General features: G+C 46.8%; 1 protein-coding gene across 1 annotated transcript in view; it reads left to right on the forward strand.

Moving 5' to 3' along the window:
* Positions 1–1,322: 1,322 nt before the first annotated feature.
* LRRC32 (leucine rich repeat containing 32) overlaps positions 1,323–14,685 on the forward strand; it is a 33,685-nt gene continuing 20,322 nt past the window's right edge. The window contains exon 1 of the mRNA XM_036746375.1: positions 1,323–1,489. The gene's annotated coding sequence lies outside the window, so the exon portion shown is untranslated. The remainder of the gene's footprint in view (positions 1,490–14,685) is intronic.

The raw sequence follows: 14,685 nt of genomic DNA on the forward strand, positions 1-14,685 counted from the left end.
GGGTATCAAGGATTCCTTTCTGCTCTCTGCCACAGGAACACAGAGTATCTGAGCAGGATAGGACCTCTTAGGTTGTCTAGGCCAACCTTCTTGTGCACCCAAAGAAACTGAGGTTCAGAAAGGGGAAGTCAGTCAAGAAACATTAAATGCCAATTATGTGCTAGGCACTGTGTAAAGTGGATACTTAACTGTATCCCCACTGTGCTGGGGATTCAAAGGAAGGCAGCAACAGTCCTGCCCTTAAGGGACCTTACAATCTAATGAGGGAGAAAAAATAAACAGGCTATATCTAGGTGACCAAATGGAGAGTGCTGGAAGTTAGGAAGACTCTTCTCCTTTAGTTCAAATCTGGTCCCAGATACTCACTAGCGGTGTGACCCTGGGCAAGTCACTTAACTCTTTGCCTCACTTTCCTCATCTGTAAAATGAGCTGCAGAAGAAAATAGCAAACCACTCCAGTATTTTTGCCAAGAAAATCCCAAATAAGGTCGAAAAGTCAGCCACGACTAAACAACAACATATCTATCTATCATCTATCTACCTAATTTATAACTCAATCCATCTATCTGCCTAGCTCTCCACGGTAACTTAGGAATCAGAGGGAAGGCATTAATATTAAGGAGGATCACCAAAGGCTTTCTTGCAGAAGTCGAGATTTTAGCTGAAACTTAAAAGAAGTCAGGGAGGACAGGAGCATCGCAGGCCAGTGAAAATGCGGAGTCAGCAAACAGAGAATTTTTGTGGAAGTAACAGCAAGGAGACCAGAGATCACTGGAAGTGACTTTCCCAGGGTTGTAAACACAGTAAGAATCACAGAATCATAGAATGTCAGCTCTGGAAGAGACCTTAACGATCATCCAAACCCTTCATCGTATAGAGAAGGAAAACGAGACTGAGACAGTGTGCTTTGCTTACGGTGGTACTTGCTAGACAGAACCGGGGCCAGATAGATTCCAGATCCAATTCTCCTTACTCAAACCAGGCTTTCTCCGTTGAATATCCCTCCCCTTAATATCTCCGTGCCTTCCGCCCTCCCCCCGCCCCCCCCCCCAGTCCACCCCCAGACCTGCCGCCCAGCGCTAACTCACACCCCACCAGAGGAAGATGATTCAGGTTCTGGCTGCCCCCCAGAGAAACAGAGTCACGCGCATTTCCCTGAACGCCTCCCCCTCTAGGACCCAGCGTGCTCTCAGGGCGGGGGAGGGGGAAAGGGAGGGAGGGGGATGTGGCTGAGATACTGGGGACGTAATTTAAAGCAGAAGTTGTCCCAAGTCGGGATTACTGACTGCTCCTCTCCAGGGTCCCGGTTTTCTTGGAGTCTGTCTGCTCCATCTAAAGCCCGGCTCTGCGAAGGGAGGGATGCTCAGAGGGTTCCCAGAAGTGAGGAAGGGAGGTCTGGGGGGAGAACAGACGTCAGGGAGCCCTAATAACGTCGGGGCAAGATGAGCGCAGGGTTTCGGGGAGACAAACGGCGCCCCTGCTGAGTAAGGTAAGCGCCCAACCGGGGCTCCCTAGGACCTTTTTCCTCCCTTCCCCAGCGCCCCCCACCTCCTGCCTCTCTCAGACCCTATAATCCCAAACGGTGAGAAGAGTCAGTCCGGCCTCTGAAACCTACAACATGGGCTCGAAAGCCTGGCGCTTTTTCGGGGCGGCCGGGTTGAGTGGGGAGGGGGCTAGTAAGAACAATTGCCAGTGGAGTCCGAAGGCCCAGGGTCAACGCTGACTCTCCAAGTGATCTTGGACCGGTCACTTTGCTTTTAGAAACCTCCGTTTTCTCCTCGGTCAAATGGAGATACCTGGACCACTTCTGGAGCTGGGCTGCTGTTGGGGGAAGTAGTTTTAGACTTGTAAATCCTAAGAGGAATGAGAACTATTCCTGAAGCTGCTTCCCAGACCGGGGAGAACAACTGAGTGTCTCCTGGGCTGGTGGGTAGTACCCCTTTCCCAACCAACTCTGCTCTTTCTTTCCTTGCTAATTCACCGGTGAAACAGGTTGGAAACCCACTCCTAGACCCCGTAGACTGTGGGAAAGTTGGGGGAAGGGCTAAGGACCGGAGTCAGAGCCCCCTTGGGTTTGGTGAGGATGAGGTACCCAGAATTCAACGAAGGGAACCTGATCTAGGTGGCCGAGGCACGTGACCCTGGAGCAGGTGAATGGAGGTGGGTTGGAAGCAGGATCTGTGATGCCTGGGAACTGGGCTGGCAGGGGAGCTCTCGGAGCTAGACAATAACTTAAAAAGAAGAATTTTAGAGTTGGACGAAACTTGAAAGCCATTTGGCCCAGCCCCGTCGATGGGGAATCTGAGATCCGGGGAGGACGAGTGATTTGCCCAAGCAGACAAGATCATGAGACGAGTTAATCTTTAGCCTCGCCAAGGTAGCCCCGGAATTGGTAGACGGGATAGTGGCCCAGCCTTTCTTATCCTGTACTGAATCTCGGAAAGAACAAATTTCCTTTTACTTAGTCTCCCGAAGCCTGTCCGAGGTCCTCTCTTTCTACACTCTCCTCCCCAGCTTCATCTATGACCCCCTCCCCAATACCTCCATCCTTTATTACTCTCTTGAGCCAGTCTCTGTATCTTCAGCTCTGACCACTCCCCGAAGTTGGATCTCCAACTGCCTATGAACATCTCTTCCTGGATGTCCTCTCAGCGCCTCAAAAATCAACATCCCCAAAAGTGAACTTACCCTCTTTCGCCATAAACCTGCGTGTCCGTGTCCTTGCAGTTGCCCTGTTTATGTTCCCGGCATCCACTGTCTCTTCCAGGCTCACCACCTAGGAGTCTTCTTGGATTCTTTCTTCTCCCCCCGCCCCCCACCCTCCGTCCTTCACTCCCCATTGCCTAGTGCCCATGAACTTCTCATCCTCAGTTTGGCTATCTTGGCCCTCCACACCACGTTCCAACCTACCTTCTCAGCCTCTCTGCCCCTTACTCGCCTCCATACCCTAAGCCAAAGATGAGCTGACCTGGCCAGACTGCCCCCAAATTTCCTACGCGTGTGCCCTTGCTCATACATTTTCCTTCTTCCTGGAAAGCCCTCTCCCCACCACGTCCTCTGGTTTAGACTCTAGCTCTTTGCCCCCTCTTCATTTCCCTGGCTTCCTTCAAGACTCAGTTCAAAGCCCAACTTCTGCAGGAGGCCTTTGCCTGCCCATCCCAGCTGCAGATGCCTTCCCCATCTGACAATGCCTTCCATTTAGTAATTTTATTTCGTGTTTATACCTGATTATTTACACTTGGTCTCTCCCGTTAGAATATAAGCTCCTGCAGGGCAGGGTCTGTTTTGCCTTTCTCTGTGTCCCCACAGCTCTGTAACTTGAAGAAAGCCCTGAGGGTCTTCCCTCCCAGTTTGTGGTTGTGTTGTTGTTTTTTAATTAAAGAAGCCATCCTTTGACTCACTTCTTAAAGAGGCCTATTACTGAATGGGCATTACCTCACCTTAGTGAGAACCTGAAAAGACCTTAGCTCAAAAGGGCCAGGGTCTCCCATTGCATCCTGGGCCATCTCCAGTCCTCCTAGTACATATGAGGCCACTGGACCCAGATGGCTCTGGAAGAGAAAGTGAGGCTGGTGACCTTGCACAGCCCTCCCTCACTCAAATCAGTGTCAACTGCAAGTCATGTCATCATTTCCCTGATGTCATGGTCCTCTTCGAGAATGAAGGACAAACAGTAGTACACAGGAAGTGCTCCATAAAAGGTTTTTAACTTGACTCGGATCTCAGCCCATCCTCTCTAGGAAGCCTTCTTGGACCAAAGACCAAAGCCTACATATCTGTTTCACCTCCAAAACTTCAGTGACCTTTTTAATCTCTTTCTCCCTCCTATTATAATTATTGTGTATCTCTAGCTTACCTGCCAATGAATTGTAAACTCCTGGAGGGCAGGGAGAGTTTCTTTCATCACTCTTCACCCCTCCCTCCCCCCCTTCTCCATCCCGAGATCACACTAGGCCTGGCATGTAACCTAGAGGGGCTTACTTAATGTTAATTGAAGTGTATTAGCCCATTTTCTCTTTCGGGGAAGGAAAGTGAGGAAGGCAGAGGGTTGTTATTCAGAGTAAGGTGGGCCTTCGTTTATTATCCCCACTTAAAAAGAATTATGTAAGGTAAGAACGCTTTTTGATTACAAAGCGCTACTTATTGCACCTAAGCATCTACTGGGATTCTGGGGTTTACTGGCGAGGAAACCCAGAAAAGAGACAGAAAGGGACAGTGATTTGCTGGAGGCCACGTAGCCGAGCTGTTCATCTGCACCAATATCACCAGGCTCCTAGAGCAAGGGGTAACAAGAATACAAAAAACATTTTTAAAAAAGGCCTTAAAGAAAGTGCTTTCTTTACCATTTCTTTTACTATGAGGTCAGTAGTATAAGTGCTGTGATCTCCATTTTACAGATGAGGAAACTGAGGCTTAGAGAAAGAAAGTGACATTCTTGGGGCCCCTCCAAATCCAGGTCTCCCGTCTCTGAGGCCAGGACTTTCCCATTACATCACAGGTGATCTCTATATGCACAAAGTATCCTTCTTTTCTGGGTAACTTTCTAGACGGGGTAGATAGAACACAGGACTTGGAATCAGAGGAACTGAGTGTGAAGGCTAGTTCTGATGTCTATTATGTAGCCATCAAGGAATCATTTCAACTCTGGGCTTCAGTTTCCTTATCTGTAAAATGGAGACTATAGTACTTGAGAGTTAACATTTTTTAAGCCCTTGCTATGTCAGTCAATAAGCATTTATTTAATACCTACTGTGTGCCAGGCTGTGTGCTAAGTACTGGGGATACAAAGAAAGGTAAAAGTTCCTGCCCTCGATGAGTTTAATGGAGGAGACAACATGTAATCAGGTAGATACAGGATAAATTAGAGCTATTCCACAGAGGGAAGGCACTAGAATTAGTCAGGAAAGGATTGCTGCAGTTAGGTGTCGAAGTGGATAGAGTTCCCTGGTCCTGGACTTAGGAAGACCTGAGTGCAAATGTGACCTCAGAACTTACTAGTTGTGTGATCCTGGGCAAGTCATTTAACCCTGTGTGCCTCAGTTGTTCACCTCTAAAATGAGCTGGAGTAGGAAATAGCAAACCGCTCTAGTATCTTTGCCAAGAAAACGCCAAATAGGGTCACAAAGAGTCGGATACGACTGAAAAATGATTCCACAACAAGAAGCTGGAATTTGAGCTAGGACTTAAAGGAAGCCAGGTGGTAGAAACAAGGAGGGAGAGCATTCCAGGCACAGGGGACAGTCAGAGAAAATGCCCAGAGTCAGGAGGTGGAGAGTATTATTCAAGCAGCCCCAAGGCAGCCAGTGTCACTGTATCACAGAGTACATGGCGGGGGTGGAGAGGGGTGTAAGGTATAAGAAGACTGGAAAGGCTTATTGTGAGTGGGTGGGGGCAAGGGGTTATGAAGGGCTTTGAACGCCAATCAGAAGATTTTTATATTCAATCCTGGAGGTGTTAGGGAGCTGCTGGAGTTTATTGGGGAGGGGGGGGCACACAATCATTTTTGACAGTTTAGTTGAGGATGGACTGGAGTGGATGGACATTGGGAAGAAAGTGTCTTTTTAAATTTGAAGCACTATAAAACTGAAAATTTTTCATTATTATTTTTGTTGCCTGTCATCTGCTATCCCAGATGGATAGTAGTCAGCAGGGCCACCTCTACCTTCTCCCCACCCAACCAGAACCAGAAAGAAAATGAAAAGGCAAAGTTTGCCTCTGCTCTATCTACTTCCCAGAGGAAGAGGGAGATGGGGATGCCTCACGGTCTTAGGGTAGGTTTCAGTTCAATATTAGGGAGAACAATTAAAAAAGAGAATAACCCCATGTCACCGGTGGTGATTGTGTTCAGACAAAGGCTGAAGGATCACTTGTTGGGGAAACTGTAGACCCACGATGGATGTTTGGACTAGGTGCAACCTGTACCTTCCCTTCTAGCTCTGAGATTCCGAAATTCTAGGATCCCCGACTTCCAAGAGCCTCTCGAGCTGGAATTTTGGCATTCTAAGTTTCCAAGACTAGAAGTTCTGGAACAAAGTTGTCTTTGTTGTTACTTCTTTCAAGGACTCTCCCACTTTTGCCTTGAGCCTGTGAGACACCTTGTTGGTGGAGAGCCTTAGGAGGCAAGGCTCTGCTGAGCTCTGTGGAGTTATATGTTGTTTGGTGGGTCTGTTTAATAGTCAACAAAAAACAAGCCCAGCCTGGGATCTTATCCATGTTGTATGTAGTTTCAGTCAATTATGTGACTCAAGGTCTGCTCTGATGTAGAGTCTCAGTTAAGGTAGAAAATAGGCTAGCTAGCACAATAGACTGCTGCACCTTGAGGAAGACCTGAATTCAAATTCTGCCTCAGACACTTATTAGCTGTGTGATCCTTTCAGCCTCTGCCTCACTTTCCTTATTTGTAAAATGGGAATACTGATAGCACCCATCTCCGAGGGTGATTGTGAGGATCGAATGAAATGACGTATGGAAACTCTTTGCAAACTTTAACGCGCCATATAAATGTACTACTACTACTACTACTATCACTACCACCACCACCACCACCACTACCATCACCATCACTACTACTACTACTGTCACCACTTCTACCACTACTATCACCACCACCACTACTACTATTACTAGTACTACCACTACCACCCCGTCCACATAAAGTGTGTCTAAACATTTGACTCAATTACAGGGTTCTCTCCACCGATTACTGTCCAGTTCTTGCAGCCCAACATTTCCAGGATTCTTGGAGCAGCCAAAAGACACTGAGAGTTTGAGTGAAGAGGGGAGTGGAATTTGGAGTCAGGAGGCCTGGGTTCAAATTCTGGCTTTACTTTTTCTTAGCTCTGTTATTTTCCAGCTCAATCCCTGGACCCAACCCCTCCAGTCCCACCTCTACTTTCCCCCTCCTCCTCCACCCCCAGCACAAAAGCTGTGCAGCCCCAGGCAGTAGGGGTGGGTGCCGACCTGATGAGTCAGTCTCCTGTGTGTCTGATGGGGCTCCTTAGGGCCAGGCTGCCCCGGCCTGGCGGAGGCTGATAACAGCTTCATGCCTCTATTCGTTCTCCTTCCTGATTGGTTGTAAGCTGTTAACAGTTTTGGTTTTTAAAAACTGTTTATGTCCACTCTCTCCTTAGAGCCCCACTGCTCATCATCTGTCCATGAGTAAACTGAGGCCCCAGAAAGGGGAAGGGACTGACTTGTTCAAGGTCATCAGGCAGTGTGGGGACTTGAGCCCTAATTACCTTAGCCCTTCGCTGTATGCCAGCCATCATCATCATCATCACAGCTCACATTTATAAGTGCTTTATGGTTTATAAAGAACTTCTCATTTATTTCTCATTTCTACCTAGCTTTGTCTGGGTGTTCTTCCCTCTAACGCTCAAATTACTTTGTATTTACTTATATATGCACTTATCCCACCCCCACCTCCAGTTGACTGTAAGCGCCTTGAGGGCAGGGTCTATTAACTTTTTGTCTTTGTATTGTAGCCTAGCTCTGTGCCCCTTCTTATCCCCACTCTATGTATGAAAAACTGAGGCTGCGCTAGACTAAGTGGCTTGCTTATGGGTGCACAGCTAATACATCCCAAGCTTTCCTCACTCCAAGTCGGTCCTCTCTGTGCACCCCATTGCACTGGCTCACATGATGCTACTTCTTTTATATTCTGGGAGATAGGGAATCTTTTTCCAGTGGATCTAAAATGACATTGAGTTCGTGCATGGCTATTCTGCTCATGTACATAGTCTGTTGGGTTCTCAATGGTTGGGGGTTGGGAGGGGATTGGGGAAGAAGGTGTGATGGCCAGGCTAAGAAGGGTAGAGATATCCAGACACCCATCTGTGAAACTCTTACATTCTAGTCCCATCTGGAGCCTGAGTTTGCTGTGTGACCTTAGGCAAATCACTTCCCTGGTCCATAAAGTGGAACTAAGAACATCTCCACTAGTCATTTCCTGAAATTGTAGTGAAGCTCAGATGATACAGGAAAGCCCATCACAGAGGTCAAAACCTTATTATGTAAGTGTAAGAAATTATATTCATTGTCTTGTTGTCATTTCCTTCAATGGGAGAAATAAGGAAAGGGAGAGGACTTTTCTCTACAGTCACATGAAATCTGGAGGGGGGGTGGGGTGGCATTGGGAGAGTACCACCCAAAGTTAAGTGGGAACACTTCCATGCTGCCGCTACCACACCCCCTCCCATCCTGGCCCCTGCATACACAACAAGAAGATTGTGTATGTGGACTCAAGCATAACTCACTTATTGAAGGGACCTTGAAACCCAGACTGTCAGAGCTAGAAGAATCCTTACACCCTAGACTGTCATAGTTGGGAGGGACCATAAGAAACAGAATTTAGAGCACAGAACACAGACTTTCAGAGCTAGAAGAAACCTTAGAACACAAAATGCCAGAACTGGGTGGGATCAGAGAACACAACTTGTCACAACTAAAAGGGACCTTAGAACATAGATTGTCAGAGCTAGAAGAGACCTTAAAAGACAATCTAAGCTGGAAGGGACCTTAGAACACAGACTATAGAACACAGAGCGGAATGTTAGAGCTGGAGGAGGACAAAGAGCAAATGTAGAACACAACTTATAGAATGTCTGAGTTGGAAGAGACCTTAAGACACAGCATGTCAAACCGGGAAGGGGCTTTAAAACACAGAATGTCAAAGCTGGGAGAGACTAGCTGTGACCAGAGATCTAGTCTAATCTGTCTATTCTGTCGAGAGGCAAAGTGAAGCCCAGACAGTCCAGATGATTTGTTCAAAGTCTATCCTACCTCATTCTCCAAGCAATCAATTAATGCTTGGCTGAGGGAGATCCAAGTTCAAGTTTCGTCTTTGCCACTTGTTTCACTTTGTCCCACTAAATTTAGTTCTCCAGACAGTTAGGTGGTGCAGTGGCCTGGGAGTCAGGAGAACCTGAGTTCAGATCCAGCCTCAGACACTTACTAGCTATGTGATCTTGGGCAAGTCACTTTACCCTGTTTACCTCAGTTTCCTCAACTGTACAATGAGCTGGAAAAGAAAATGGCAAACCACTCTAGTATCTTTGCCAAGAAAACCATAAATGGGGTCATAAAGAGTTGGACATGACTGAACAACAAAAACACATCTATGTAAGCCGGCTATTTCTATTACAATCCCCCAAGCTGGAACAGAGCTCGTGAGGGAACAAAACCCACTTAGGGCAAGACAATGACAAACAGAGGAGAGAACGAGCTCAGGAAGACCATTTGGGTACAGCTTGATTGACAGTAACTAAACCTCTCAGCATAGATCCCTAGGCTCAGTCCTGGACTTTGCCCCTGACACATCCTTCTGATCTTGGGCAGGCCCCTTCCCTTCTGAGCCTGTTTCCTCATCAATCAGATAAGGGAGTTGGACCAAAACACCTCTAGGTTCCCTTGCATGTCCATCATTCCTCTTTGGGTTGGTCCAAATGCCTAAGGTTTGGTATTCCTACCAAATCTCTCCACTGCTGTTCTCTGCCTACACCATCTACCTGGCTTTATAGACACTGACCCCATTTCTTCTTGGCTTGAATCTATGCCGACTGTCCTGGCCTTTCTGGTCCCAGCAGTACCTGGGACTTGCTTTGTGGCCTCGGCCAAATCACCACCTCTCTGGGCCTCACTTTCCTTACTTGTGAAATTGGACTTGATGGTCTCTAAGTTCCCTCCAAACTCTTACATTTCATAGAGATAAATGTAAATTCTTGCAGTGGGTTTAAAAAAAACCCAACAAACTACAAACAAACAGCTACTTGACCAGGGAGGCAGAGCCAAAAAAGAGGTCATGTGAAAAAGATCTGAGGGTGTCAGTGAACGGCAAGTTTAATATCAGTCAGCACTATGATAAGGAAGGAGGGAAACAAGCATTTATAAAGCACCTGTTGTGTTCTAGGCACCGTGCCAAACACTTTTCAAATCTTATCTCATTTGATCATCGAAGCAACTCTGGGAGATAGGTGGATCATCTCCATTTCATAGATGAGAAGATTGAGGCAGACAGAGGTTAAGTGACTTTCCCAGGATCACACATCTAATAAGTATCTGAAGCCAGATAGGAACTCAGGTCTTCCTGACTCCAGTCTCAGATGCTCTATCCACTGCCCCACCCAGCCTGCTTATCAAATAAAAGACAACTCCATCTTTGGATACTTAAATAGAAGCCTGGTCTTCAGAAAGAGGGAGGTGGTGATAGGCCTATGTCCTCTGCTCTGGTCAGACTATACTTGAAGTATGTTCAGTTCTGGAACCAGATTTTAGGAGAGATGTTGCAAGGCTGAAGCCTGTTCAGAGAGGGGTGACCAGGATGCTGGCACACTTGGAAACCATTCATCCCGCTCTCTGTGCTCAAGGCTGCATGGAAGAGCAGAGCCTTTGAGCAGAGACAACTAGGATCAGTGGTGGGGTTAAAAAGTGGCTGATTTTGGTTTAACATAGGGAAAAACTACCTGACAACAGAAGCTGTTCAAAATAGTTGGGGGTGGGGAGTTGAGTGGGAGGAAGGTGAGACCTCCCCATCATTGGAAAACTTGAAGCAGAAACCTGCCAGCCACTAGCTGGAGATATCATTATTCCCACCTCTGCACTGCTGCCTTGGCCGTGCCTTATGCTTGGAATGCCCTTCCTCCTCACCTTGCACTATTGGAAACCCTAGTTTCCTTTAAGACAACTCAAATATCTCTTCCTCCAGAAGGTCTTTCCCCAATTCGCCTAGCAGCTAGCACTTTTCCCTCCAAGTCAACCTTTATCTGTATTTATCTTGTATGCACCAATTTATCTATGACATCTGTTGCTCAGTTGTGTCTGACTCTTCATGACCCTTGAACCATGACACCAATAATGTCCATGGGGTTTTCTTAGTGAAGATACTGGAGTGGTTTGTCATTTCCTTCTCCAATGGATCAAGGCAAATAGAGGTTAAGTGACTTGTCTAGGGTCACACAGCTAATGGGTTTGAGGCCAGATTTGAATTCAGGTCTTCCTGACTTCAGGCCACCTGCCATATATACATATATGTGTATATCTATATATCTATATATATATATATCTATATATATATATATACATACACATATGTATATACACACACACATACGTATATACAAACACATATATATATATATACACACACATATATACACATATATTTTATACATCTATTTATTAGAACGTAAGCTTTGTGAGGGTAGGTGCTGTTTTGACTTTCTTTGTGTCTTCAACACTTAGCACAGTGCCAGGCACATAGGAAGCACTTAATAAATGCTTGCTGGTTGATTGATTGATGATTTGGACAAGTGTCAGAGTACACTATCAGAGGATTCTTTTGAAGTTATCTATACTTTAGCTCAATAACATTCTGTGCTCCAAAGTCCCTTCCAGTTCTGCCAAAAACAATCCAGTCTAATGTTACACTGCCTCCTCTATCCCCCTTTCTCAAGCTTCCCATCTTTCCCTAAGGCCTACAGATTGGGAGCTGGAGAGGGGTCTTCCTGAGGTTGGCTAAGGCTGAGCAAACAGCCCAGGGTAAGTGAAAGGCAGGGCTGCCCTTGGTTCATACAATGCCAGGGCACTTAGCTCCCGCCTTCACAATGGGACTTCCTGACTAACCTGGCCAGGGAGCTGCCCGAACAATGGGGAAGAACCCAAGTTTCAAAGGCCAAGGAGCCTTTATATAACAGGTCCCCAGAGGGAGGAAGTGAGAGGAGGGATCCTGTTGGGGGCAGAGCAGGGTCAGGGAGGGCTGCAGGAGCTAGTACAGGGAACGAAAGCATCTTGGGGCCTGCACAAGGTGGGTGCTCCCAGACTCAAGCACATCGAGGTCAAGGGGCCCCCACCTGAGGCCCCTGTAGATGGAGAGAGTGTAAGAAGGGAAGGGGAGGGGATATTAGCAGCTTCAGTGTCAGCTGCTGCTGAGTTATCTCAATGCCCCATATATCGAGCCATAGGTTTGAAGGTGGCTTTGTCTGGGAGCCCCAGAGAACATTTAGACTGAGGTTCAGATGGGAGCATCATTCTAATATCACTCTGGGGTTTGGAATTCATCCAGTCAGCCACGGAATGTCAGATCTGAGAGGGACGGCAGAGTGTCTGGGAGGGATTGGGGAAGATGGGACAACTGTGAGTCTAGCAAAGCACCAGGGAGAGACAGGAGACAGCATGTACCAGGCATGGCAAACCTCTGCCATCACCTTGACCACCACCTCTCCTCACACCTGGAAATAGCCCAGGACCCTGAATTCAAGAGCCTTGGGAATATCAAGCCCCAGACCATCAGCCCTACTATTTTCAGCCCAGGTCCCATGGTCATCACTGAGAGGTGTGGTCACTGGGGAGATCTTCCTTGACACCACCAAAACCAATTGCTGGCCTGCTGAAGGGTAGTAAGTCTAAGAGCCCAGGAGGTGGATCACCTTCCAGATTATTGGTTCTATACCTAACTCAGCCCCTAACTGCCATCATCCCAGAAACCAATCCAGGAGAGATGTCTTCTGGTAACTGCTTCTGTAGCCATAGTGACTGAAGAATCCAGAAAAGAGAGTCTTCATGCCAAAAATCCTCAGCCCTGTCAAATGCTTCAACATCAGAAATGGAGATGATTTTGTCAGTGAAAATGCTGTTACAGAAGATGCATCACCGTCTGCTTTGCTGACACTCACATAGGCCCTTTGCATTTGACTTGCAGCTGAAATGTCCTGCATGTGTTGTCTCCTCTGATTAGAATGTAGGGCAGGTAGGTGGCACAGTGGATAGAGTGTTGGGCCTGGATTCAGGAAGACCTGAGTTCAAATCCAGCTTCAGACACTTCCCAGCTGTGTGACTCTGGGCAAGTCTCTTAACCCTGTGTACCTCAGTTTCCTTATCTATAAAATGATCTGGAGAAGGAAATGGCAAATCACTCCAGTATGTTTGCCAAGAAAACCACACATGGGGTCATGAAGAGTTGGATACAACTGAAAAACGACCAAACAACAACAGATTAGAATGTGAGCTCCTTGAGAGCAAGGACTGTTTACTTTTTTTTGAGCTTTGTACCTAGTAAGCATTGAATAAATGCTTTTTCATTCACTTGTGAAAGGGAATGCTAGAGCTGGACAAGATGTTAGAATACAGAATGTTAGTGCTGAGATGAATCTGAGAGCATAGAATGGCAGAGCTAGGAGAGAATATAGATTAGCCAGTTTAGGCAGCTCAGTTATTTGTAGTATATTATCTTCCAAGATTGAAGATATTCCCTGAAAATATCGTGGGTCCTTTCTTGTTGTTTTTCAGTTGTTTTGGTGATATCCAGCTCTGCACGACCCCATTTGCAGTTTTGTTGGCAAAGATACTGGAGTGATTTGCCATTTCCTTCTTCAGCTCATTTTACAGAGGAGGAAATTGAGGCAAATGAGGTTAAGTGACTTGCCCAGGGTCACACGGCTAGTAGGTATCTGAGGCCAGATTTGAACCCGCAAAGAGGAGTTTTCATAACTCCAGTCCAGTGCTCTACCACTGTGCCACCTAGCTGTCCCCATGGATCCTTTGCAGCGATTCTTAAACTGTGGGTCTGACCCCATATGGGGTTGTGAAAAGTTTGGCAACAGCAAAAGGTTTCTGAATGTGCAATGACCAGAAATTAATTAAAAATCAAACGCCTAATGGATCAGAGGTGTTTCCGGCAGCGCTTGCCCGTGTTGCATCAGCAACTTCCCTGCAGCCTTGGTTCTGAGCACAAAGCATGCGCACTTTGTACTGTGCATGCCCTCAGGCCACACATGGGCAAGAAGCCCCACTTTGGGGACTGCCTTCATTCCTTAGACCTCAAGGCTAACCTGGAGTATACTAAGCAGTAATTCTATTCCCTAGGGATTTGACAGGGCAAGTGACTTTACCTTGCCAAGACTCCATTTCTTCAGCTGTAAAAATGAAGGACTTGGGCTGGGTGGTCTTCCAGGTCTCCTCCCCTGGTCTGTGATCCTGCCAAAGCTTTGCTGAGGCCTCTAGAGTAACTGGTCAGGGCTTGGCTAGTACCTTATGAAGTCATCATTAACACTATATCTGCAGGTGAGAGACAGTGATGCCCTAAAGGAGGGAGGGCTAATGCTGAAGGTCAGGAAGACCAGGGTGCAAACCCTGTTATTGACACGTTGGCTGTGTAACCCTGGATAAGACATTTAAACTTTCCAGTCTCCCAGGCAATTCTGAATCCATAAATTGTAGAGCAGTTAGAATATTAGGCAGCTAAATGGTATGGAGTAGATAGAGCACTGAGCCTGGAGTCAGGAAGACCTGAGTTCAAATATGACCTCAGATATCCACTAACTATGACCCTGGGTAAGACGCTTAACTTCTGCCTCAGTTTTCTCAACTGCAGGGATGGGGATAATATTAGCATCTACAGGTTGTTGTAAGGATCAGATGAGATAATATTTACAAAATGCTTAGTGTTGTGCCTGGCGTGTCGTTGGTGCTGTATAAATGTTTATCCCCTTCCTTTTCCCTCCCCTTCCCTGCCTCTAATCTGAATTCCCAAATGCAGTTTCCCAAACCAGTGACATCATAGCTCCAGCTTCCCCTGCAAAATACAGTCACATTCAGAGAAGGAGGGGATTTAGGTGAGGGAAGGACAAGGGTGAGAGGGTGATAAGTGGTATTTCTTAAGCCCAGAGAAATTCACATCTTCCAGGAAGGTTT

The sequence above is a fragment of the Trichosurus vulpecula genome, chromosome 2 (assembly GCF_011100635.1).
Source record: "Trichosurus vulpecula isolate mTriVul1 chromosome 2, mTriVul1.pri, whole genome shotgun sequence".
Taxonomy (NCBI): domain Eukaryota; kingdom Metazoa; phylum Chordata; class Mammalia; order Diprotodontia; family Phalangeridae; genus Trichosurus; species Trichosurus vulpecula.